Source organism: Vicugna pacos, chromosome 27 (genome assembly GCF_048564905.1).
Source record: "Vicugna pacos chromosome 27, VicPac4, whole genome shotgun sequence".
In the NCBI taxonomy this organism is placed as follows: domain Eukaryota; kingdom Metazoa; phylum Chordata; class Mammalia; order Artiodactyla; family Camelidae; genus Vicugna; species Vicugna pacos.
The window spans coordinates 1,006,116-1,032,818 of record NC_133013.1 but is presented as its reverse complement, the minus strand read 5'-3'; the positions used below and the strand labels follow the sequence as shown (position 1 = coordinate 1,032,818).

Here is a 26,703-nt window from a genome sequence, read left to right as displayed (position 1 = left end):
CCAGCGGCGCAAGGCATCACTGAATCAGCGGCAGGAGGCTGTAGGTCTGACTGCTTAGATGTCCCTCGTCCCTTCCATCTGAGCCGGTTAATTACCCCGCTCTGAAGCCGCCTTTTCCATCAGCATCACATCCGTCCACACAAGAGAGCTGAGTGAGTCTCACATTAGACGATAAACTGGTAAGTTACCCCCTCCTATTTTACATCCGCACTATGGCTAAGCGGGCTTCAGGTCCGTTGTTGCTGTTACTTTTTTTTTTTTCCAGCAAGACCAACAGCAGCAAAGAGCTCAGCTTTTTATTGAATGTGTTGCTGCAAAAGTTTAGTCAAAAAGCCCAAAGCCCATGTCATCATCAAACTCCTGGGATCCGAATCCGTCTTTCTTTGCTTCCGCTTTCTCCTCCTCAGCGAGGGTGGCGCCGGCTGCGGGGGTTGGGGGTTGGGGGGTGGGGGGTGTGAGGGGGTGGGGGTTGGGGGGAGTGTGTGGGGGGGTGCAGCGGCCCCCACGTTGCAGATGCGGCCGCCGGTGATGACACTGTCCAGCGCCTTTGCAAACAGGCCCCGCCAGAAAGGTTCGACACCGGCTGCTTTAATGAGGGCATTGATCGTGTCCTCCGTGACCGTCACCTCATTGTCGCGCAGGAGGAGGGCCAAGCAGATGCAGGCGAGCTGGGGGCGCGAGGCCGGGCGCGGAGAGCTCCGGGCGGGCGCGGCGGGGCGGGCGCAGTGCTGGGCGCCGGGTGACGTGGGGGTCTCACCCCACCGCCGCCTTGGCTCCCTCAGGAGGACGGAGCACCTTGGCCGCAGCCGAGGAAAAACGGTCCTTTGTTGTGTTGAAGTTGGTATAAGCTGAGTTTTAAAGATACCCAAATAACCTGTATTTTTGAGTCAAATAGATCAACAGAGTAGAGGGATAAAAAAAAAAAACAAAACCAAAATGATCATTCAATCCATTATTTTAAACAACCAGAAGACTCAAACCTTAACATCCCGTAATCCTATGTAAACAGGTCCTCGGAGTCTTCATCTTTGACCTGGAAGCTTCCATCTAAGGAGAAGGGGCTCATGCAACATGTGACGTTCTTACACCTCAGCAAAGCACAGCTCCATGTCATTCAGAGGCAGCCCTATTGCGGGCTGCGTCATTCACGTCCGTCTCACACAGATGTGTAAATAGCATTATTCACTGCACGGATGTCACCACAGCCCCAACCAAATTAACCTTGCGTGTGACACTGCGTGGCCGTGAAGCCTGCTCTTAGAGACTGCAGGAGGCACTCAGGGAAAACAAGGAGAAACAAGTGTATGTTACTTATTGCAAAGGTTGGAATGTACTCTTTTTTTTTCAGTGACATCAGTGCGTGTGCCATGATTCTTGGCTAAGTGAACACTAAATTCCTTTATAATTATGCTTCATCTGTATTCATACAGGGGCAGAGCTCTCAAACAGCCAGTTTTGGCTTTGTTGGTTCTCTCCATATTGTCCTTTAGTTTATTAATTTTGCTTCTCTGTTTAGTATATCTTTAATTATACTTTCTTGGGGTTTATTTTGTTCTTTTTTTGTTCCAAATTCTAAAGTTAGAGCATTAAATTACTAATTTTCATTCATTTTTTATATAACAATATTATAAATTTCCACTGAATATTGCTTTTTCTGTGTGCTATGTACTAGTCATGTTCTAGGTTGTCTGCCCTTTTTCTTGCTGAAGAAGAAGCACATGTAGAAGCGTGTACTGATCTGGCACAGGCTTTGACTCTGGTTGCTGGTTATTTGTTGCTTTAGTTACTGATTTTTCTTTGACTTTTATTCTGAATTGCTTGTCTGGTTTTTGATTTATCAAACCTCCATGTTTGGGTACTTCCTTTGCTATAGATTTCTTATCACTTTTGAGTCACCCTTTCATCCAAGGTGGGCTAGTAGTCAGGAGCTCAGAGTTCTAGGCTTACCTTTGTTCAGCATGGTAGTCTTTGGTCTAGATATGATTACCTTAATTTTTCTATTATGGGTGTGACAAGTTCCCATAAACTAAGCAGCTTAAAACAACACAGACTTACTATGTTACAGCTCTGCAGGGCATAAGTCAGGCTGCTTACTGGCCTTACTAGGCTGAAAACAAGGTGTGAGCACAGCTGCGTCCCTTTCAGGGGGCTCTTGGGATTCCTTTCAGGATCCAACTCCATGCTCATTTGTGTTGTTGACTGAATTCAGTTCCTGGTGGCTGTAGGACCGAGTGCCCATTGTCTTGCTGGCTGTTAGCTGAGCGCTATCGCCCACATTTAGAGGCTACTTACCTTCCTTGGCTTGTGGTCCCTTTTCATCTGTCTTTAATACCCACAACTGTGAGTCTCATTCCTCCCATACTTCTAATTTCTCCTCTTCTTCTGTTTCATCTCGTCAACCCTCCACTTTCAATATCTCCCATTTATTAAAGACTCCAATGAAGACATTGGGCTCAGTTGGAAAATCCAGAATACTTTTTATCTCAAAGTCTGTAAACTTGATCACATCTACAGAATCCTTTTTGCCATGTAAGGTAACATTTGCAGGTTTCAGACCTTAGAGCCTGGACATCAAGGGTAGGGGGCGCACATTATTCTGCCTGCCACAATGATGTTTACCTCTCTGTGTCTCAGTTTCTTCATCTGTGCAATGGAACTAAGGGGCCCGGAAATTAATTTTCAATAGTTTTCCACAAATCCACCTCTTGCGTCTTAGTTTTACTCTTGTTCCTTTTTCCTTTCTTACTCCACAGTGCCCCATGGATTTGCTCCTAAATTTCATTCTGCCTTTGTGTGTGTGTGTGTGTGTGTGTGTGTTCCTTATCCTGACTTAAAATCTCATTTCATTGATTTTTTTCTATTATCTCGGGCTCAATATGACAAAAGCTACAGTCACACTATAGATAAGAAACAAATATACAATTAGTACATTTCACATGTATTTATTGAGTGCCCTCAAGCTGCCCGGCATTGGGTTCAGAGCTGTGGGCACTCTGATGACACCGTATGTCACATTTCATAAGCTGCTGGGCTCTGACTGAGCAAAAGATAAACCCTGAGGTCAGAGGGTCCTGGGCAGGGGATTTATCTAAAGTAGCCTGAGGAAAAGTAGCTTGAACAAAATGAGAACTGCTGTAAGAAGTTACATCTCAGAACCCAACTAGCAGAAATGTACGCAATAATGGGAACAAAGAATATATTTAAAAGCCTAGAGAGCTCTAAGCAAGACCAGACTTGTACATGTGAGGAGCGGGTACAGAGACCAAGTCAGAATTCAAGTGCCAAGGGGCGGGGACACAAGGAGAATCCCGGCCACATGGTGTTTTGGAGGCCGTGCCTGAACACAGATTCATAGGGAAATACGCCAATTCTTAAGCTGCTGTTTATCAACTTCCTTTGAAATCTTAATTTGGTATCAAAATCTCTTTCCAGAGATTTTTTTTCATCAATCTCTTCTTTTTATGTGTCAAGGCAAGTTATTTAATCTCTTTTAGACGTTGTGATGTTTGACACATATTGTATTACTGGAATTATTAATCTAAATTCCAGGGAAATTGAAGTCTCCATGAGAATATATTTAAAATGAAGAGACAGGATTTTTTTTTTCTTCTGGAAAGCTTTTTAATAAAGTCACAAGAAGCACACACCATCTACCCTTGGCTTGGTACCTAACAGCGCACACTCTATGCTTACTATATATGGGCACAAAATATGCAGTTGTTTGCTAATAATTGTGTGGGATTTTGTAATTGAGGCATTCTCACATGCTATAAAACTCTCAGAATTAGGGAGCGTGGCATTCCTTATTTTGCTTGGAGTTTGCTCTTACCATCCTTGTTCACTGTCTCACCTCCTGATACGGTCTGTTTTGTTCCAGAAGCTGTGCCATATGCTGAGGAGGCTAAGACAAACAGATCACAATGCCTGCCTTTTGGAAGCCTCCAGCCCAGCGGGGGAAAAGACCATCAGAGGAACGTTCCATATCTGGTGAGGCAGAGGAGGGAGGGCCTGCCTGCTGAGAGCCAGGAGAAAACTTCCCAGAGGCTGAAATTTAGGTGTTATGTCCTGAAAGATGAATGGGAACTTGTCAGGCAGACAGAGTTGGTGAAAGGAATATCATGTAATTAAAGTGAAGGGGGAATGGGGTTTCACATGCAACCATGCAAGGGCATTCAGAGGAAAATTTTCAAGTAGTCTGAGTGTTCGGAGGGACAGGAAAGGGTGGCCATTTAACAGGTGACACAGTTTCAAAGCCTAAGGACTTGCAGTTAAGTCAGATCTCTTGATCCTGGGTTCAAGTCTTTTTTGTTCAAATTTTCTCCAGCCCACGTATCCAGCCACCGGACTGCTTCTGACCTGGCTTGTTGGCATCACGCCCCCTAGTCCTCAGTGTCTGGCACATCTTGGGCACTCAGATCCTGTTTTGGAAGAATAAAAACTAAGCAGATGGATAGTACTCTGCTTCCGAATTTCTCTACAGGTTCTTTTTCACTTTAGGGCACCGTGGACAGACCATTCTACTTCTCTGTCTTACTGTCTTTTTCTTCTTTTTTCTTTCTTTCTTTCTTTCTTAGTCCCTTTCTTTTCTTTCTTTCTTTCTTTCTTTCTTTCTTTCTTTCTTTCTTTCTTTCTTTCTTTCTTTCTTTCTTTCTTGTTCCACATATGAGCGATCTCATATGGTATTTTTCTTTCTCTTTCTGGCTTACTTCACTTAGAATGACATTCTCCAGGGACATCCATGTTGCTGCAAATGGCGTTATGTTGTCAGTTTTTATGGCTGAAGAGTATTCCATTGTATAAATATACCACTTCTTTATCCAGTCATCTGTCGATGGACATTTAGGCTGTTTCCATGGCTTGGCTGCTGTAAATAGTGCTGCTATGAACATTGGGGTGCAGGTGTCTTTCTGAAGTAGGGTTCCTTCTGGATATATGCCCAGGAGCAGGATTCCTGGGTCATACAGTAAGTCTATTCCTAGTCTTTTGAGGAATCTGCATACTGTTTTCCACAGTGGCTGCACCAACCTGCATTCCCACCAGAAGTGTAGGAGGTTCCCCTTTCTCCACAGCCTCTCCAGCATTTGTCACTTGTGGACTTTTGAATGATGGCCATTCTGACTGGTGGGCCTTCAGGAACTTTGAAGCTGGTTAGTCAACACTCTTGTGATGAACTCTGGATACATGGGCTGGGGAGAATTTGAACTGAATATCCTAGTTACAACTTTTAACAAGTTCAAACCGCCCATAGAAGTTATGACTATATGTCAGTAATGGTCCCTTCTCTGGCTCACCTCCACTGAAGCAGAAGTGCTGAGGAAGAAGTGCACGAGCTCCTCTTTGGATCCCTCTTCTTAGAGCTACTTTTCCAACTGGTCAAAACAACACATGGAGAAATAACTACAAATCAGATAGAGTAATAGTCACTTTGAATGCATTGACTTTGATTAAAAACAGGAAACTTTTTATTACATTTAAGAAAATATGAAATCATCTTTTTCTTTGTAATTTGTAAGTTCTAATTGTGACTCACATAATCAAACACTAAACTGGAGAAAATGCAGCTGGTTTTCTGGTAAGTTGTCTCAGCTACCATGCGGCACAACCAGCGTTTACAACCCACACTCCTCTGTTTAGAAAGGAGACGCTCTGAGTGGCATTAGCTAAAATGCTGTGAGTGTAGATTTGACCAGGCTTGGTGGGTGTTTTCTCTCTTCGCTCTGCTTTCACTTTGAATCTGACTTCTCCGGATAGCGGGCCTCCCCTCAGGGCCTCCTCCTCCTTCCTGCCGTCACACTTTACTGCCTTGTACCCCGGCCCCTCAGAGGTTTTCTCTCAGCAGAGTGATGGGATTCAGCCTGTAAACCAAAGCACGTTATTGAGTAGACGCATGCAGACGTGGCAGCTGTCCATCGGAAAGTCCAGTCATGGCATTCACAGTGGGATTTTCATGGTTACTTAAACAGAGAGGAGTGCATTTTCTGCTTGTCTGTAGAGAAAGTACTCATCTCAGTAAACACGTGGATGAAGAGAAGAGAAACTGACTGTGGCTTCCAGTTTTAGGGACAGATGGAGCTGCATGGACCAATGCCAGATTGTGGAGCTTGGAGTTAAATGTCCTCTTTGGCGCCTTGTTGAGTGGAAACTTCTTTTTCTTTCTCTGGAAGACACATTAGACCTCAGAAAATACCTGTGACCCCCGAGGCATTGCCATAATTCCAGTGACATTTTAACTTACACTGACCATCTGAAAAGATTCCTTTACAATGATCTTTCCAGCTGCTCAGCTGCACAAAAAAGAGATGAATCACTTTACTAACAAGGGTATTTTCTTAACAGCATGGACTGAGTGGAAAGAGTGGAGGGAGGTGGCAATGAAAAAAGAAACTTGATTGCTTCTGTTTGACGTAACTGTCTGATTAAAACAACAGCAACTGTAACACCACCAACAAAGACGAAAACATCCTCTACCACTGAAACAACACAGCAGGTTTCACTTCGGATGGACCGTTTCCTTTGAAATGAAAAAAAAAAAAAGAAGCAGTTACACCATGGGTGTCCCTAGCTCAAGATGCAGCCAACCTATAACTTGTGCTTACTCAGAAATTCACTGAAAGTAAACCCAGATAGGATTAAGAAAGGCCTCAGGGACTAACAAGTGGGAGAATATTTATTTGTACCAAATAGTTGACTGAATAATGAATAACTATTAGCTTAAATTGCAATAAACAGTTATTTACCTGAGACCTAACGGTTGCATTTTTCTTTTTTTTTCCTCCTGAGCAGCCTCTGAGCAGCATCGTCAGAGTATCTCATCCAAGGAGGACTATTATCCCTGTATCTAAATAGCAGATTTGGTTTTTTTTTTTAAACAATTTTCTGATCATTTCTTTTACTGTCTAACATGATGCTTGTTAAAATAGAAGAACAGGCACTCGGGAAACTATTTCCCCCTGTTTGGGCAAAGGTAAAGGTTTGCTTTATCTAGAAATACTTAGGTCTTTTAAAATGAAGTGATATTTTTAGAAACAGAAGACCAGGTTCTAACTCAGAATTGTTTCCCGGTCACTTATTAGCTTCGCCGTCCTCTCCACCTGTGTCCTCTGGGAGTAACTTGTGTTGATATTAAGGTTTATCAAGTTATATCAGTTGACACATTTAATTTTTTTCTTATTATATATATTTTTGTAGAATAGCCCATTAAAGAATGAATTTGTACTCAGAGAACCACCTTGGAGTTTTAGGAAGCAAATCTTTAAAAGATGAACAGGACTTTCTAGAACTGCAATTTTTTTTATGTATACAAGAGCAGGACAGGGCAAAAGGACGTGTTTGGAGAGAAATGCAGTGTAAAGGGGATATTCATGAGCAGGGCTTAGGGTGTTAGCTTTGTGGAGTGTAAAGACAGAACCTGTAGAAAGGGTTATTTTTATCTTATAGGTGTATCTAAGGTAACAGTTTGCAATATTGCTCTGGAATCTTTCTCCCTAAATTTTTCTCTCTTCCTTCCATCCAATTCAGGGAAGAGGTATGAAAAGGCAGAAAGTAGAAAGAGCTTGCTCATCTTTGGGGCTTTTTATTTGTTATCTTATCTGTTTGATTTTCAAAAGCCCCATGGAGGAAAGAGCAGCGGCATATTGGACAAAATACTTGGCCCAAAGCAGCAGGCAGAGCGGGACTCGGCCCCACATGGCTAGAGGGATGTGTCTTAGTCTGGAGGCAGAAAACAAGACAGCACGCACAGGCCCCGGTGTGGTAGTGGCTGGGGCCTCGGCCATCACCAGGAATGGTGAGCGAGGGCAGAATCTCTGAGTGGACATGGCTATGCGGGTGTCTGAGAAGATGGGATTCATAGATCAGCTCAGAGAGGAGTCCCATGCCCCACTGTGCTGATAGCAGGGCGAGCCAGCGGGTTAGAAAGGCGCATGAGCATTAGCGCTGAGGGCGTCCCAGCAGCTATCTGTATGGGCGAGTGCTTGAGGATCAGAGAGTTCCCACTCCTGAATCCCAAGGCACCCTCCAAGGCCCCAGAAAGAGACAGAAAATCATGAATGGGACTAAGCTTAAGTTTCCCACTACCTTTGTGGGTAAGGTGAGTCTCAATAAAAATTAAATTGAGTTTTATGCTGCACAGGATTGTCTGTTTCTTGCTTAATTGAATTTGTGGGCTGAGCATCACACCTGTTAATAGGGTCAAGAAGCACAAGGACTCTAATTCTGGATTGATGATACAGGGAGTGGGGTTGACAAGGGAGAACATGGAAGGAAAATGAACATCCTTACATAAAGTGCTAGGTACCGGGACCATCCTATCCTGTAATCTGGGGCCAGCAGACCCCATGAGCTGACTGCATAGGAGACTGAAAAGATTGAGTACTAACTGCTTCAATCAGTGCTGGAAGGCCGAGCCCGCCCTGAGGGCACAAGATGAGTGCAATTCCTTGAAAATCAGCTGCGTAGTATTTAGACCCCTGAGACAGTCACAGCAGGAGACTAACATTGACAAGTAGACTGTGTGGGACCAATTTCCATTGTCCACTGTGTTGCGGCAGGATGCAGAGGAAGTGGTTATTTGAGACACCGAATCTCTGCAGGCTTGGGTGTGGAAGGCTGTGAAATCTTTTTAGTTTGTGTAAACTGCCATGATTCTGGAAAAAAACAAAACAAAACAGGGAAATGAGGCACATCAAGAGGGAGAAATTGCACTTCTTTTTATAAGGCAGGTAATGATTGAGTTATTGATAGGAAATACAAATATGTTCATATCTGCACTCAGATTTTGTGGAGCAATTCATATAAAAATCATTTATATAAAGTGGTTGTGTTCAGATAAATCTGTTTCACACTGCAGTTCTGATTCTTGGAATGTCAGGGGACTTATTGGGGCCAGTTGGTCTTCAGTTACTTCATGGAAAAGATACAAGTTGAGTTCATTTCAAAGTTGTTTGGTTTCTTGAGCCAAGTAGAAGATTCTGCGTTAAGAGTACTAGGTTGGAGTCTGGGCTCCAACTTTTAGGAGTCAGGTAATCTCGGGCAGACCTGCCTGAGTGTTTCCTCCTTTGTGAAATAGAGATGACAGCACTGCATGGTGATGTGGAAGGAGACGATGAGTACGGATTGACATTTTGATCTCTAGGGATGTATGATGGATGTACAGAGGAGGAAATCATTAATTCTTACTTAGAGATGGAATTAGAGTAAGTGACAGCTGACCCTGGGACTAGAGGTTGAGCAGAATTTCACTGGTAACAACAATCAAAAAGGCAGCCCCTACAGAAGTAACTGTTTAAGCACAGCAACGGAGGTGTAAGTGAGACTGTGTCATGTCCACTAAAATAGTCCTGCGTCCGTGCCCACCCATATGTCCTTGGCAGTCACCATTTTGGTAACATGCGTTCAGCTGGAAGCACCTGTAACTCTGCCAGAGACATTCTATCTGTTCATGCACGAGGCAGGCTAAAAATGCTAGGGAGCAAATGCGTCCAGGAGCAGTTCTTGGCCAGTGGCAAATTGATCGGAGAATACATACCCCTTGAAAGCAATTGGGGTTGGGCACTGGATAACAGGGAAGAGTGTTCCTCACTGTATCCCAGGGTTCCCCAGTGAGATTGATCTGTATTTGCCCTCATTCTAAAACCTACTTATAATGCACACCTTATTGTTTCTCTTTTTTCCTGTCTTCCTTTCCTGAGTGTTTATGGTGCTTCACGGGGACATCTCCCAGATAATAAAGAATTGCACACAAATCCTTGCCTCTGGATCTGCTTCTGGGAAAACTACCTTAAGACAGAGACACCTGCTGGGAATACAGGGTGTATGGAAATTGTAGGCAGGAGCTGATGAGGACACTGTTGTTTGGAGGCATATAGTAAAATCCAGCAGAATACTGTAAGTATGTGACTAATACAGAAATTAAAGAGCCTTTGAAAGTCTAAGCAGAGGGAAAACTGAGAAGAAAGCAGAAGCAATATTTTATGTCCATTTTTAAAAAAAGACAATTTTTAGAGCACTTTTATTTCACAACAAAATTGAAAGGAATGGAAAGAGATTGTCCTCAGACCCTCTGCCACCACATACATAAAGCCTCCCTCATTATCAACACCACTTACCAAAATGGTACCGTTATGAGCAAGGATGAAGCCTGCACTCACAGTTTCCTTCAACATCACCATGCAGTGCTGTCATCTCTGTTTTACTTCATAACCACCTGAAGTCCATAGATTACATTTGAGTTCATTCTTGGTCTTGTATATTTTAAAGGTTTGGACAAATGTACGATGACATACATCCATCATTATAATATCCATAGTGCTAAAAATGCCCTAAAAATCCTCTGTCCTCTGCTTGTTTATCTTTCCCCATCAACTGCCAGGAACCGCTGATCTAATTGTCTCCATAGTTTTACCTTTTCCAGAATGTTCTGTAGTTAGACTCTATAGCATGTAGCCTTTTCAGATGGGCTTCTTTTACTTAGAGATATGCATTTAAGGTTCCCTTATGCCTTTTCATGAGTTGACAGCTCATTTTTTAGGGCTTACTAATACTCCAGCATCAGGATGTACCTTAATTTATCCTTCACCTACTGAAGGGCATCTTGGTTCCCTCCAAGTTTTGGCAATTATAAACAGAGCTGCTATCTACATTTGAGTGCAGGTTTTTGTGTGGACATGTTTTCAACTTCTTTGGATAAATACCTGAGTGTGAGGGCTGGATCATATGGTAAGAGTATATTTGGTTTTGTAGGAGATCATCAAAATGTGTTCCAAAATGGCCGTACCATTTTGCATTCTCACCAGCAATCTTTGAATATTCCTGTTATTGCACATCCTCACTAGTGTTTGGTACTGTCAGTGCCCTAGATTTTGGCCATTCTAATAGATGTCTCACTGTTTTAATTTGCATTTTCCTCATGATATACGATATGGATCATCTTTTCTTATGCTTATTTGAAATCTATGTATCTTCTTGGTTAGATGTTTATTAGGATCTTTGGTCTATTTTTTGATCAGTATTTTTGTTGTTGCTGTTTTTTTGTTGAGTTTTAAGAGTTCTTTGTATATTTTGGAAATAGTTTACCAGACATATCTTTTGCAAATATTTTTCCCATTCTGCAGCTTGTCTTCTCATTCTCTTGACATCATCCTTCACAGAACAGATGTTTTTAACTTTAATGAAGTTCAGCCTATCAAGTATTTCTTTCATGGATTGTGTCTTTGGCACTTCATCTAAAAAGGTCATGTCCAACGCTGTTTTGATTGTCTTCTATGTTGTCTTCTATGAATTTCACAGTTTTGCACTTTAAATTTAGGTCTGTGATCCATTTGATTTAATTTTTGTGAAGCTGTAAGGTCTGTGTCTAGATTCTTTCTTTATTTATTTATTTTTTGCTTGTGGATGTCCAGTTGTCCCAGTACCACTTGTTGAAGAGACTGTCTTTGCTCCATTGCATTGCCTTTGCTCCTTTGTCAAAGATCAGTGGACTATTTGTGGGAACATATTTCTGGGCTCTCTACTGACTTATTTGCCTATTCTTTTGCCAGTATCCACTGTCCTGATTACTGTAACTTTACAGTAAGTCTTAAAAAGTCTTTTGCCTCTTCATATGAATGTGAGGATCAGTTTGTTGATATCCACAAAACAACTTGCTGCGATTTTGGTTGGGATTACATTGAATCTATAGATCAAGTTGGGAAGAACTGAAATCTTGACAATATTGAGTCATCCTGTCCATGAACATGAAATATCTCCCTATTTGTTTAGTGCTTCTTTGAGTTCATTCATCAGAATTTGTGGTTTTATTCATGCTGATTGTGTACATATTTTGTCAGATTTATTCCTAAGTATTTCATTCTTGGTGTGCTGATGCAAATGGTATCGTGTTTGTAATTTCAGATTGTTAGGAAATCAATTGAGTTCTAATTTTGTATCCTTCAACCTTGTTAGAATTGCTTATGAATTACAGGAAGGTTTTGTTTGTTTGGATTTTTTTGTCAATTATTTCAGATTTTCTACAAAGAACATGTGTAAACAAAGACACTGTAAGTCTTCCTTCTCAATCTGTGTACCTCTTTCCTTTTCTTATACTGCATTAGCAAGGATTTTTAGTCTGATGTTAAAAAAGAGTTCTTAAGAAGGAATAACCTTGCCTCCCACCTGATCATAGTAAGAGAGCTTCAAGTTTCTCCCACTGCGGCTGTTAGCTTTAGTTTTGTAGGTAGTATTTATCAAGTTGAGAAAATTTCCCTCTATTCTTAGTTTACTGAGAATTATTGTAACGAATATGTGTTGGAGTCTGTCAAGTGCTTTTTCTGCATCTATTGATATGATCATGCAGTTTTTCCTTTTTAGTCTGTGGTTGGAAGAGATTCCATTATTACTTTTCAAACGCTGGACCAGCCTTGCATGAGTGGGGTAAATGCCACTTGGTTGTGGTGTTTAATTCTTTTTATAAATATTTTTTGGATTCAATTTGCTATTATTTTATTGAGGATTTTTGCATTTATGTCCATGAGAGAAATGGTTTATAGTTTTCTTTTTTTGTAATGTCTCTGTCTGGTTTTGGTATTAGGGTACTGCTGGTTTCATAAGATGAGTAAGGAAGTATTTCCTCTCCTTTAATCTTCTGAAAGAGATTATAGACAATTAGTATAATTTCTTCCTTAAATTTGTGTTAGAATTCACCAGTGAACCTATTTGGGCATGGTGCTTTCTGTTTTAGAAAGCTATTGATTATTGATTCAATTTTTTAAATAGGTATAGACTCATTCAGATTGTCTATTTCTTCTTGTGTGAGTTTTGGCAAATTGTATCTTTCAAAGCTTTGGTCTATTTCATCTAACTTACGATATGATCAGGCCATCCAATATGGCTGTTCTCTTGCTCTCTACACCTTCTGCTTGACTAGTCCCTGCTTTAGCTACACCCTACTCACACGACTGACCTTCCCTCTTAATCAGAGGCTAACCAGTAAATGTCTATGTACATGCCTCTGTTCCTAGCTAGTGGATAGTCTAATCTTCAGATCAAAATGACTCCACTATGTTAGTTTATCAAAAAGGTGGCGAGGGGCAAGCTCCTCTGCTGGTTTCTCTGGTAACTGATAAGCCAACCTGATGTCAAGTCCCCCTGTGACTGGTAACCTCCCTCTTCCCCTGGTACTGAAGACTGCTGCTCTGTCCTGCCTGCCAATGGCTGTCCATAGTGGGATGTAACTCCAGGACCCTCTTTTTTTTTATATTTTTTTTTTACATTTTTATTGATTCATAATCATTTTACAGTGTTGTGTCAAGGACCCTCTTGTTTTGGACGTATATGATCCCCATCTATTAAGCCATTGTGTCTCTGTCATTGACTCTGAGCTCTTTCTTTAGTCTTGAGGCCGGGCAAGCACAGGGTTTACAGGCCTGTAGAGTGCAGCCCAACAGTTACCAAATTTGTGGGCATTTTGTTGTTCACACTATTCCTTTATTATGCTTTCAATGCCAGTGGGATCTGTAGTGATGTCCTCTCTTTCATTTCTGATATTAGCAATTTGTGCCCCTTCTCTCTTTTTCTTAGTTAGCCGGGCTAGAGGCTTATTGATTTTGAAAGATGTTTTCAAACAACCAGCTTTTGGTTTTGTCGATTTCCTCTATTTATTTCCTGTTTTCAATTTCAGTGATTTCTGTGGTAATTCTTACTAATTTTCTTCTGCCTAGCTTGATTTAATTTTCTCTTCTTTTCCAAGTGGAAACCTAGATTACTGATTTTAGACCTTTTGTTTTTTCTAATACATACATTCAATACTGAAACATTTCCTCTAAGCACTACCTTCACTGTATTTCATAAATTTTGATAAGTTGCATAATCATTTAGTTCAAAACATTTAAAAATTTTTCTTGATATATCTTTTTTGATCCGTGTGTTGTTTAGGAGAATATTGTTCAATCTCTGTGTATTTTGAGATTTTTCAGTTACTGTTCTGTTATTGATTTCTAGTTTAATTTTATTGTGGTATGAGAGTGGTCATTGTATGATTTCTATTCTTTTAAATTTGTTAAAGTGTGTTTATGGCTCAAAATGTGGTCTATCTTGTGCTGTTGTTGGATGAAGTAGTGTGTAGTTGTTAACTACCCAGTTTATTGATGGTGGTGTAGAGTTCATCTATGTCCTTACTAATTTTCCGCTTACTGGATCTGTCCATTTCTGAAAGAGGTTGAAGTCTTCAACTGATGTTGAAGTCTGCTGTTGAAGTCTTCAACTATGATAGTGCAGTCATTTCTTTCTCCTTGCAGTTTTATTAGTTTTTGCCTCGTGTAGTTTGACACTCTGTTTTTAGGTGCTTATATGTTAAAAATTGTTATGTATTCTTGGAGAATTGACTTATCATTATGTAGTACCCTTCTTTATCCCTGATAACTTTCCTTACATTGTATTCTGTCTGAAATGAGTCTTGCTACTTTCTTTTGATTAATATTAGCATGATCTATTTTTCTTCATCCACTTTTAATCAAGATATGTTTTTATATTTAAAGTGGATTTCTTATGTAAAAATATAGTTGGGTCTTGTTTTGTGATCCATACTGACAATCTCTGTTTTTTAACTGGTGCATTTAGACCACTGATATTTAAAGTAATCATTCATATAGTTGGGATTAATAGTTGCCATATTTGTTATTGTTTTTTATTTGTTTCCCTTGTTTTTTGTCACTATTTTTGTCTTCCACTTTTTTCTGCCTTTTGTGTTTTTAATTGAACAATTAATGATTTGATTTTTTTCTCCTGTCTTAGCATATCAGTTATACTTCTTTTTTCCACCTTTTGGAAAGCAAATACTGCCAACTTTAAAGTGAGGAGTTGGAGAAAGCATTATACTAGGGAAAATGAATGAATCTAAAGTAATATTTTGGTAAGTAATAATGAAACCCAGATTTGTGTACCAATAGGGAATTTACAGTCTGTTGGATTCATTAATTGGATATAAAGTTCAAAGTGGCAGACTGCCTGGTCATTGAAGCCAACATTTTTGGCTTTGAAAATGATAGGTGATGGAGCAATCTACAAAGACAGATAACGATGGGAGAAGAAGATACTGAATTTGTAGTGCTTGTTGAAGATTCAGATGACAATATTTAATTTTCAATTTAACAAACATTTGTTGAACCTATTTTGAAGCAGGGAATAACTGGGTCCAAGGACCAAGAAGTCACAGCCTCTGCCCTCACACAGCTACCCTGTGTAGTGGAAAGGTTGTAGTTGTGATGTAGATTGAGACCATTTACCTCCAGGTGCTAGAGTAAACTGTAGGAGCTGCAGTCTTTATCTTGCAGAAAGAGTATCCTACTGCTTCTCTAAAATAATGTCTCTAACTTGGTGAAATTTCTTTTCATGGACAAACAGTTTTTTGGATTCAGGAAGAGTGGGTTGCAATATTTTATCCCTGAAAGCTTTTTACAAAGAGGAAAAAAGAGGTGCATACTCAGAATTATAATTTCCCTGTTTAGGGTGATATAGAATAAAACTCATAGGGCACTGTGACTTGCTATGCATTAATGGATTCTTCTCTGCTAACGTTAGTAGCACTTCAATGGCAGAGAATAGAAAGAAGTCTGTTTTCTTCTCTTGATATTATTTGCTTAGTTTGTAAACTAATATTTGTTTGGCTTCCCAGGGAAGAAACAATGGCTGAATTGTATTTTGAAACTCAGGGAAAAATAATAAAAATGTTCTATGCATTGTTTATTTCTTTCTTTCCTTTTGTGTTTCTTTTTTATTTTTTGCAATATTTCAATAAAATTTGGCTATCAGTATTTTTTTCCCCCTAAAGGAATGCAGTATGGGGTCTTGCCAGGACAGAATACCAACTTTTCTCAGTTTGCTGTATCGTTCTTGTGAGAGTTTATTTGTGTGATTGAAATAATACCACTGGCAAAGGAACACCTTTCAGAGAACCTGATGGGGTCTTACCGTTGCCATCTGTGGAATTTGTAGGATTTGAAACTCTGAAAGCTTTGTCCCTTCTCTGTATTGCTCCTTCCTCTTTAAGGAGAAAAATCTAAACCTTAACCACATTAAAAAGATGTGTATTTTGTGTGTGCGGTGGTGCCTTTCTGAGAATCACATCCTCATCATCCATGGGACAATAATACATAACCCACCTTTCCCCAGAACTCTACGTAGAAATGCTGGAGAGACAACGGAATAGAAAGGCCTCAACTCGGGATGTCTCAAAGCCGGGAGCACTCAGGACTGCAGTACTTCTCGAGCTTCTCGTGTCAGGGCCTCTTTACAGTCTTACAAAATCATGGAAAACCCCAAAGACTTTTTTCTTAATGTAGATCATAGCTATTTATATTTACCTTACTAGAAAGAAAGCTAAAGGCTTTTCAGAATTTTAATCATTAATATATTCTAGATGACAATAATAATCCCATTACCAGCTGCCCTAGAAGCCAAAAGAAGTGTATGAACAAGGAATGTCAGGTCTGCCACATGGGGTAAAATATGAGATGGCAGAAGGTGGGCCATGAGATTTAGCAACCTGGGGGGTCATCTGTGAGCTTAGTAAGAGCAGTTTTGGTGAAATAGTGGGGGTGAAGGTCTGGTCACAGGGAGTTGATTAGGAGAGAAACTGGAGAGACTGAGTAAAGACCGTCCCTTCCAGGGGTTCTGTTGCAAAGACTGGAAGAAATAGTGTAACAACTAATGGGAAGGGAGAGGACAGTAAAAGATGTGTTTTCTGTTTTGCTTTTTAAGATGAGAGAATTAATATCATGCGTATGTGCTGATGAGGATGATTTTGTAAGGAGAAAAAACTTGGCAATGTAGGACAGGGACAATGCTTGGACTAATGTCTTGAGCGTGCAGCAGGGTTTGAGATGGAGTACCCACATGGAAGGACGGGCTCGAGAAAGACCATAGAGAATCCTTTCCAAACAGCCAGGCAGGCCGAGTGAGCACAGGTTCCGGTGCGGGGGGAAGGCAGCGGCGGGAGTTTCAGCAGGTTCTCTTCTGAGTGCTTCACGCCTCACAAGGGGCAGGTTGGTGTGGGAGAGTCACCTAGAGAGGGGACTGGGAATGAACCAGAAAAGTGCTTCTCAAAGGGCGACCCCGGACAGCAGCAACAGCGTCATCTGGAAACTTGTGAGACATGCAGATTCCCAGGACTTCCTTCAGACCCACTGCAGACCTGGCTTTGGAGGCCAAGCCCAGCCGGTCCTCTGGAGCCCTGATGCACACTGAGGCTTCCAAGCTACTGGACAGGGAGTTAGTGTATGACTTTGGGGGCCACCCTAACTACCTTGAATGCCAAGAAGATGCAAAGTGAGATGAGCCAGCTAGCATATTGCAGGGTTTTCTCCAGACAAAAATCAGGTATTTTTTTTATTGGATAGGCAGAGTGGGATGTATGGTCATTATTTCATAAAATATTAAATGGTTAAGTCTGTAAAAATTACAGTAATAAAGTTGCTATGGCCTGAGATGTGTCCCCCCCACCATGCTCCAACATTCATGTTTAAAGTCCTAACTCTCAGTACCTCAACACGTGACTATATTTGGACACAGGACCTTTAAAGAGGTAGTTAGGTTATAGGGTCTCAATAGGGCGGGCCCTAATCCAATGACTGGTGTTCTTAGAAGAGAAAGCCAGGAGACAGAGACACGTAAAGAGAAGGAAGATCATGTGAAAACACAGGAACGATCAGCCATCTATAAACCAAGGGAGAGGCCTCAGGAGACACCAACACTGCCAACACCTGGATCTTCCACTCCAGCCTCCAGAACTTTGAGACATCTGTGCTGGTTAAGCCACCCAGTCCGTGGTACTTTGCCCTGGCTGTCCAAATAAATGAACACGAAGATGCCAGGAAAGTATTTTATTTTTTTAATACTTAAGGTGAAAAGGGCCAACTTTCTGCACTGGATCAGCACCTTAGCCAACTGACTCCCTCTAAGTACTTTTATTCCTTTGTGCAAAGGGGAAGCAGAACAGCATCTTCCTCAAAGGGCTGCTGTGGAGCTGAAATGAGGTAATTCACGCAAGGCTGTAGCTCAGTACCTAACCCATGAAGTCCTCCAGCATCTCAGCCTGAAAGAGCTGGCAGCACCCGGAAAGAGCATGCGTGCGTGGCCAGGACTGTTCTCCCTGGCGCAGCCACAGCTAGGACTCAGATTGCGAGGGGTGTCCCTGAGCCTGGTGGCGCTGCCCTCTTATTCTTCCCTAGGACTGATTTCTGAAGCAGTCCTGAAGGCCGCAAGGCAGGTCTGGACTCTAGGGTTGGTTTTCTGTGTTGACACAGCAGGCCAGGCCCTGTCTGGTTCATAAACTGATGCGATGCTATTTCCAGGTCTCTTGTGAAAGTGAGCCAGGAAAATCACTCTAACAGGGCTGCTGGACCTTCTCTTGTGCTGTTTTGTTTGTGGGGCTGCGGAGGCAGGGAAGGGGGATAGAGAGGTGACTGGGAGCAATTCTTTTCTTCTCTCAATTTTGTATTTAGCCATTTCAAAGTGTCATCACCAAGAAATTACTACTTAATTGACAATATGATAGTTTTTTATATAAGACTGAGCCTGGGGGGGTGGTGTGTTGTGTGGTTATCACTTCCAAGTGTGGTGCTTTGTTGAATTTTTCCTCTGCAAGCAGTTATTTCCTGGTGATGGATTTCCCTAAGCCAAATCACATCCCCTCTTTAAGGATCATTTTGACTGTGCATCTACAACATCCTTTTCAGAAAGCACTGATTATTATTGGTAGGGATGGTAGACAGACAGATTCTCCCTGTTATGGGCAGTTAAACAGCCTCTCATCCCAGTTTACTTTGCATGGGTCTGCCACTGAACCAGCATCCTTGATTTGTGTTTAAACTACAATGAAAAATAACCTTAGGAAGTCTTACTCTATCCAAAAGCCAGTGCTCCTGTGAGCCTAAAGCCTTTTAAAACTTCTGCAGGTGTACTGTCTGTAGATTTCAGACTACTATTAGGGTCACTCAGTGTAAATTAACCATCTGTAAATGGCTTACTTGACCATTAAGGAAAGAAGCAAATGGGTGGACTAGGGTTGAATCAGTACTGCATGTCTAAGAGCTTTGTCCACTTACCAGAGTTTTATTGTTTTTCTTTTGGTTGCATGGACCTTGGTTTACTTAGAATCTCAATCCAGCATCTTCCATATTTGTTAAGCACTTTTTTCAAGTTCGTATTGGACTTTCCATTTTATGTATGGTGTTTCCTATGGTGAGTACTATAATGTGTCTATATTTCTCTATTTATATTTTCCTCTTTGATGTAAGGTGAAATTCACTGTTTCACTCCAAACCCCAAGAGCTCAATAATTATTTCCACGTTCTTCTATCCCTCCTTGACTTGACATGCCTTTCTTATGTAGTATTCTCTCATCTCTGCTAAGGAATCGATCCCAGACATCTGGCTGGTTCTGTGATGTGTAGGTCTATTCCTTTATCAGTGCCATCCTACAGAGAAGCTTAGAGTCTCCTTTCATACACAGTAAGGGTTGTCCTCATCTATTACTCTCCTTTATCAAAACATCTTGTTTATTCTGAGCTATCTGTCATTTCAAATTTAATTTTTCACATTGCAATCACATACTGAATACTTACATATTTTTCATTATAAAAATCATCAAATGAGGAAGGATATCACGTTCAAAGTAAAAAGCCTCCTTGATTTTTCAACCCCATCCTAGAATCAAACACTTAACAACTCTGAGTTTACTAATGGGTCTTTTCGATGTATTTCCATATTATGTGTTTTAAAAGTAGTTTTGGGACACAACATTGTAAAATGACTATTACTCAATAAAAAATGTTAAAAAAATAAAAAAATAGTTTGGGATTTTTATTCTTACATGAATTATAATAATAAACTTTTTTTTCAGTATGTATCTATTAAACAATCACTCATCATGTACCAGGCACTGGGAGACATGGGCAACCAGGACAAGCAGACATCACTGGGCTTGTGGTGCTTATATCTGAGTGGAGAAAAGCAGGCAATTAACAGTGAACATAACATACAATTAAATCATTTAAAATTGCAGAATATACCAAGTGCCGTGGAAAAAGCAAAGCGGAGTAAAGAGTGAGAAGTCCCTGTGTGCGCAGTGGAGGGTGCTGCAATGTCAAACAGGGTGCGCAGCCAGCTTCCCGAGGAGAGAAGGTCTGAGCAAAGCCCTGGAGGAGGGCTTCCCAAGCTGGGTTGTAGCACTTGCACCCTGAGGATCTTTCTTGTTGGCACATAAAGATTCCTTCATTCTTTGAATTGTTCTTTAATATTCCATAGCATTTTAATGCCTTTTTCTTAGAAACTAACCAAGTATAGAAGATTTAAAAGCTACAATGAGCAATTCTTGTTTACTAGGTATAGAAGTGTGTAACCCAGATAAGGAATACTCATTTCCTAACATTACTGAAATACCTACAAATAATTTATCATACGGTAAGCATCAATCACTATCTCAGTAACTGACAAACTAAAATAAAAAATGGATATCATTCAAGCTATACCCTTAAACTATAGTGCAATGCAATGAAATAATAGCCAAATAAATCACTTCACATAGGAATAAAAAAATGGAAAACTGTTACAATTCTTTATTGGCCTTTAATATGAATTTTGAGAATCAAAATTGGCATTAGAAACTCTTTTAACATAACTCACTGTTGTACTCCTGAAACTATGCTTTAATAAAAAATAAACTCTTAAAATTAGTGAGAATAATATTCATCAATTCCTATGAGACAATAAAAGCAATAATCAGAGTTAATTCAGATGCTCTAAAGTACTTGAAAAAACTTTAAAACAAAGTATTCTACTCAAAATCTATAAACAGGTAAGTAATGTGCAAGTAAAATAGAACTTTTTAAGAAAAATGTATTAATGATATTTAAAACACAAAAATATACACGGTAGTTTGAAAAGAGCCATACCAACGCACTTTGCAAATTAGTTGAAGGAAATAAGGTAAGTGAATATAACTACAAATAATGAGAAAACTTTCTTCATTAAAAGAGATCTATGCATATATAAAATAATGCATATATTTTAAAAATCTAGAATCTAAATGAAGTACAGTTTCTAGGAAAAATGAAAATTACTAAAATTGAGTCAGGAAGAGTAGATAATCCTGGCAGACCAATTACAAATAAACAAAATACACAAAATATAGTCCAAAATATTTTCTTAAAAGGGCACTAAAAAGTTTCCATTCTAATGTGGCTGGTCAAAGCCTTCATTTCTCACTTACTCTCTTAAATATAAAAAAGTAACTGGAAATATAAGAAATAAAAATGTAAACCTAATGTTTTGCTGAGGTATGTGGACTACTTAAATTGCTGAACAACAACATAGGAGGAGGCTGCCCAAATCAGTAAATATAAAACAGAGAAGGACACGGGAAAAGAAGTTTTATTTTTCATTTATTCATTTATATTTTATTTATTCACTTATATTTTAGTTATTTATTCATTTATTTTTATTGAAGTACAGTTAATTTACAATATTGCATTAGTTCCAGGTGCACAGGATAGGGATTCAGTAGTTCATAGGTTATATACTCCATCTAAAGTTATTGCCAAAGAATGGCTATAGTTCCGGTGCTATACCATATATCCTCGTTGCTTACCTGTTTTCTGCATAGTAGTTTGTGTCTTAATCTCCTACCCCTATCTGGCTCCTCCCCCTTTCCCTCTCCCCACTGTTCTCTGTATCTGAGTCTGTTTCTGTTTTGTTATACATTGGTTTGTATTATTTTTCATATCCCACATATAATAACATAGGGTATTTGTCTTTCTCTGTCTGACTTATCTCACTAAGCAAATAATCCTAAAATTTGTATGGAACCCAAAAGACCCAGAATTACCAAAGCAAACTTGAGGAAAAAGAACAAAGCCTGGAGGTGTCACACTTCCTGACTTCAGACTGTGCTTACAAAGCTACAGAACGCCCATGACTTTGAAACTCAGAAAGTGTTGATAATGCTTACCTTTCTAGTGTAAGTAGCACACTCTAGAGCAAAAGCAACATTTTTTCTTTATAACAACAGGACCAGCGCCTAGAGGACATCACTGGGAACGTGCACGGGTTTGGTTCCGAGAGAGAGGAGGAGAGCTCATGGGCAATCTTCACAGACAAGCTGCATTTGCAGGAAGCAGGAAATGAGGCGGTGGACCCAGGGAAAATGCACACTGGGAGCAGCTCTGCAGAATTGATTCTGGCAGACTGGGGAGAGACAACACTGAAAAAATCCTAATTTTATCTTTCTGGACTGCCACATGACTCAGGCACCTCTCTATTTGGAAAAGAGCTCAGCCTGGATTTCTAGTTGAAATGAAGAAAAAAAAAGAGTTCTTAAAAAAAAAGCTAGTTAATATTTTAGTATTTATACAAAAATACTATTTAAAAAGAAAAAAGAGAATATAATAAAATGGCAGATAATGAAACACTCTAGAAAACAAAACAGCTTTTCAAGAATGGTGAAAGGTGTTAATGTATTATGAGAAACATGACTTATTAAAGCAATCATTTTTACAAACCAGAAGTACAACAAAGATAAACAAGAGTTTAAGAAATATATAGGAAGCCTACAGAAAGAAAGATGAGTTGGCAAATTATAGAAAATAAACAGAAAATTAAAAGTAATCAGAGCAAAAAAGGTGAAATGGAAGCAGCACAAACACACAAAGGCTAGACAGCACTGAGATCACAGTAAATTATACTGAAGGGTACAGAGACCGTGAGTGACTCAAAACAAGCAAATGGAATGGAAGTGAGCAAGAGTTCAAAAGAATGAGAGAGAAAATTATAAATCAAATAAACATCATCCTCAAGTGGCTTCTGCCACTTTAAAAGAAAAGAACAAATCTGACTCCATATTAGATCTGTTCCTCTGACTTTAACCCTGTGCCCTGTTTTCCAGGCTCAGTCTTGTCAGTGCTGCACCTTTTGTGAAACAATGTTGCCTTCAGCCTGAAATAGACAGGAGAGCCTGTTCTCAAGGCTCTGACCTTTAAGGATATTAACACTTTTGCACTCCTGCAAAGATAACAGGTTGCAGAATAGACAATCACATTTGTTTTGTTGGAGGTTTACAGGGATCTGACCCAGGTGGAGAGCTGCAAGAACAAAGGATTCTAACAAAGAATTCCTACACCAAGAAGTCTGCAACAATCAAGCATACCCTTTTCCCCTTTTTAATATAAAAGTAGCCTGAATTCTGACTTGGGGAAGATGGATCTCCAGAACATTAGTTGGCCATCTTCTTGGTCAGCTGGCTTTCTGAATAAAGCTGCCATTCCTTGCCCCAAAACCTGGTCTCCTGACTTACTGGCCTGTCATGCAGTGAGCAGAACAAGCATGGACTCGGTAGCACAAACATACGTTGAAAGTATCCATTTGGTGTATTTAATGACTTGCTTCCACTGGTCTTTGTTCCTGAATTTTCCTTTTCTTGCCCACTCCTGCTGTTTACGAAAAATCTGTCAGCTGCTCATGTGGACACATTTCCATCTCGAGCCACTACCCTTCCAGGTAAGAACTGATGCCAAGAAGACAATGGAAGTTGCTAAGAGTTATTACCTGGTCAGAAAAGAGCAGAAGTGGGTTCTGGCTGGTGTTCAGGAGCAGGCTGGGACACCTGACAAGATGTCATAAGTACGGATAGACAGCTGGGCACCAAAGGAGAAGTTTCTAAGGCCCCATGAGGGACTTGCTGGATAGGAAGGAAAAGTCCCAGACTGTAGCACTGATCCCACCACGAGCTTCCTGGCTGAGGCTGGGCAAGTCATTTAAATTCTCTAGGCCTGTGCTGTCCACCCTGGGAACCACCAGCCAGGTGCAGAATTACGAAGTTATTCTGTAGCCAGGCAGAATTATAAGTAAACATTTTACTGCAATGGCTCAGCATGTATAATGTTTAGAAACATTAGTGGTTTTCTTGCCCTAATGAGTTAGTTTTGTGTGTCTAGCTTTCTGTGGTTTGTAATGCCTGTGACTAGTGACTCCCTTATAGTGAGGTATTTTGAAGCTGTAAGTTACTGGACACAGTACCCTCATATCACAGTTGAAAAAAATTGATCCACAGAAGCCAGGCCATCTGATTTGGTAGTTAAAGCAGGGGCTCTGGAGCCAGCCTGCCTGAGTATAAATTCTCACTCTGCCTCCAGGGGGTTCTGTGTGAATCTTTGACAAATAATAATAGTAATAGTAATAGTAATAGTAATAGTAATAGTAATAGTAATAGTAATAGTAATAGTAATAAATAGTAATAATAATAATAAAAATAAAATAATTAATACTAATATACAAATAATAATATTATTATATAATATATAATTATATTATAATAATATATTATTATTATTATTTACTAACTTGTGCCTCTTTTTCCTTACCTTTTAAGTGGTGAGGAATATGTAGACTATCTCCTACTGTGCTGGCAGGATTAAGTGAGTTAACGTCTGTGCTGCCCACTTCCCAGGGTTTCAATATTCTCAAGGCAGTCAGTTCCAAACTCGGAGGCATTCTCCGCTGTCTTCGTCAGTCTGGGATGCTGTAACAAATCACCATGGGTCAGGTGGCTTAAACAACCAGCATATTCCTCAAGTTTTGGAGGCTGAGACTTTCAAGGTCAGGGTATCTGGGAAAGGACTGGCTTCATGGCTTGAAGATGGCTGTCTCCCCATGATCTTCATGGGGCAGAGAGCAGAGAGAGGCAAGCTCTCTGGGGCCCCTTATAAGGGCACAAATCCCATTCATGAGGGCTCTACCCTCATGATCTCATTTTATCCTAATCACCGCCCAAAGGCCCCACCTTCCAACACCATCACACTGGGAGATCAGGTTTCAACATACAGGTTTCAAGGGGACGCAAACATTCAGTCCACACATCAGCTAACTCTCCCCAGCATGTAGTCATCAAACCTATACTAATTCCTTCAAAGTAACACTTATATCTCTGCCCATTTCCATTCCTACGTCCACTACCACTGAAGCCCTGTGACATTTTACTCCTTATTTTCCTGGTAAAGGTTTAATTGATTCCTCTACTCCAATGCTCTCCTCACTCCAAATAGTCTGCTTCACAGCCCTGCCAGGTAGTTCTCCCTAAAACTCGGCTTGGGGGTACTACCTTCCCACCTCACCTCATTGTTTTTAGGTGTAAATGTCAGAATCCTCTCCACACCCCATCCCAGACCTTTAATCCCTTACACAACCCCTCCCTAATGTTACTTTTCTATTACTACTGTGACAAATTTCCAGAAACTTAATGGCTTAAACGAGCACAGATTTATCACCTTATGGCTCTGGAGGTCAGAGATCCAGCACAGTTCTCACTGGGCTAAATTCAAGGTACCAGCAGGTTGCCTGCCTTCTGGAGGGTCTAGAAGAGAATATTTCCTTGTTTTTTTTTTCAGTTTCCAGAGGTCACCCACCTTCCTTAGCTTGTGCCCCACGACTTCCTCCATCTTCATGGCCAGCAACCTTTTTGAACACTGCTCCATGGCTGCACCTCCCTCTGACCCTAAACTCAGCTGGGAAATGTCCTCCGCTTTTAAGGATGCCTGCGATTACACTGAGCCCACCTGGACAATCCAGGCTACTCACCCTATCAATCTCATCTCAGGATCCCCTTTTCCCACCCCACTCAGGCATTATGTATATGGCTGTGACACTCACCTTGGGTAACGTGTCCTCTCGTGAGCAATTTAACGTTCAAGACACTTATGAATGGCTTTGTTTTTCTTCCTTAGTCTTTCCACATTCAGTACATCTGGTGAGATTACATGAATCCGTTTATTTGTGGCCCAGCACTAATCTTTAATAATCTATCATGTGTTTAAAAGGCTAACTAGTAGACACTTTAGAAGACAGAAATCCTCTAACATTTTTGTCCTAAAATATCTGCTGTCCCTTTTGCCGTGTACAGTGTAACATGTCACAGGTGGCTACACTGTTGGGGGGGCATGCACATTGTTCTACCACCACATTCCCCTCATTCACACCAATGTGCTGGTCTCCTAACCGAGGATCTGTGCTCCCACCTTTGCTCACTTCCTCCTCCTTTCCGTTGACCATTCTGTTCCCACAGCTTCCTTCGTTCACCACAGCAGGATTTCATGGCCACATTCTTTTCTAAATGGAGTGGATATTGTGCATCTATTGTCTGATAATTGTTCTTATTGTATACGCACACACTCACCTACATGATCCACATCCATCCCTATTTCCCTAGACTCTTCCAGAGGAATCAGTTGCATGATGGTGCTGATGATCCTGACAGTGATGACAGGGCCTCTCAAGGACTCTGATAAAGAGGGAATCAGTAAAGAGAGGGAATCATTGCAAAATTGCCACAGAAACAGGCTTAAAGGTGAATAAGTGATACAGTGTTTAATGAAATCGACTAATATTTAATTATTTAAAAAATTTTGTATCACCGTACTTAAAATTTTAAGGGGAATTTTCATTCACCACTAACCAAAATTTGACTTTAGGACTGAAATCTAAGAGGATTTCTATCTTCTAACAAATTGTCCACTGGCCTTTTAAACACGTGATCCTTTAAAAAAAACGAGTGCTGGTCTGGAAATAAACAGGATTCATATATCTCACCAGACACAGTGAATGTGGAAAGACTAAAGAAGAGAAACAAAAAGCCATTCATAACATCTTGAACCTTATGTTGCTCACAGAAGAAAGGTGAGTGTC

At 40.4% G+C, this 26,703-nt stretch overlaps 1 protein-coding gene and 1 pseudogene across 1 annotated transcript in view; both read right to left on the bottom strand.

Moving 5' to 3' along the window:
• Positions 1-321: 321 nt before the first annotated feature.
• On the bottom strand, positions 322-25,496 carry LOC140689634 (large ribosomal subunit protein P1 pseudogene; annotated as a pseudogene).
• LOC140689670 (H(+)/Cl(-) exchange transporter 3-like) overlaps positions 21,397-26,703 on the bottom strand; it is a 41,737-nt gene continuing 36,430 nt past the window's right edge. Inside the window, exons 5-6 of the mRNA XM_072950632.1 lie at positions 24,387-24,544; positions 21,397-23,704 (exon numbers count right to left, since the gene is read on the bottom strand). The gene's annotated coding sequence lies outside the window, so the exon portion shown is untranslated. The remainder of the gene's footprint in view (positions 23,705-24,386; positions 24,545-26,703) is intronic.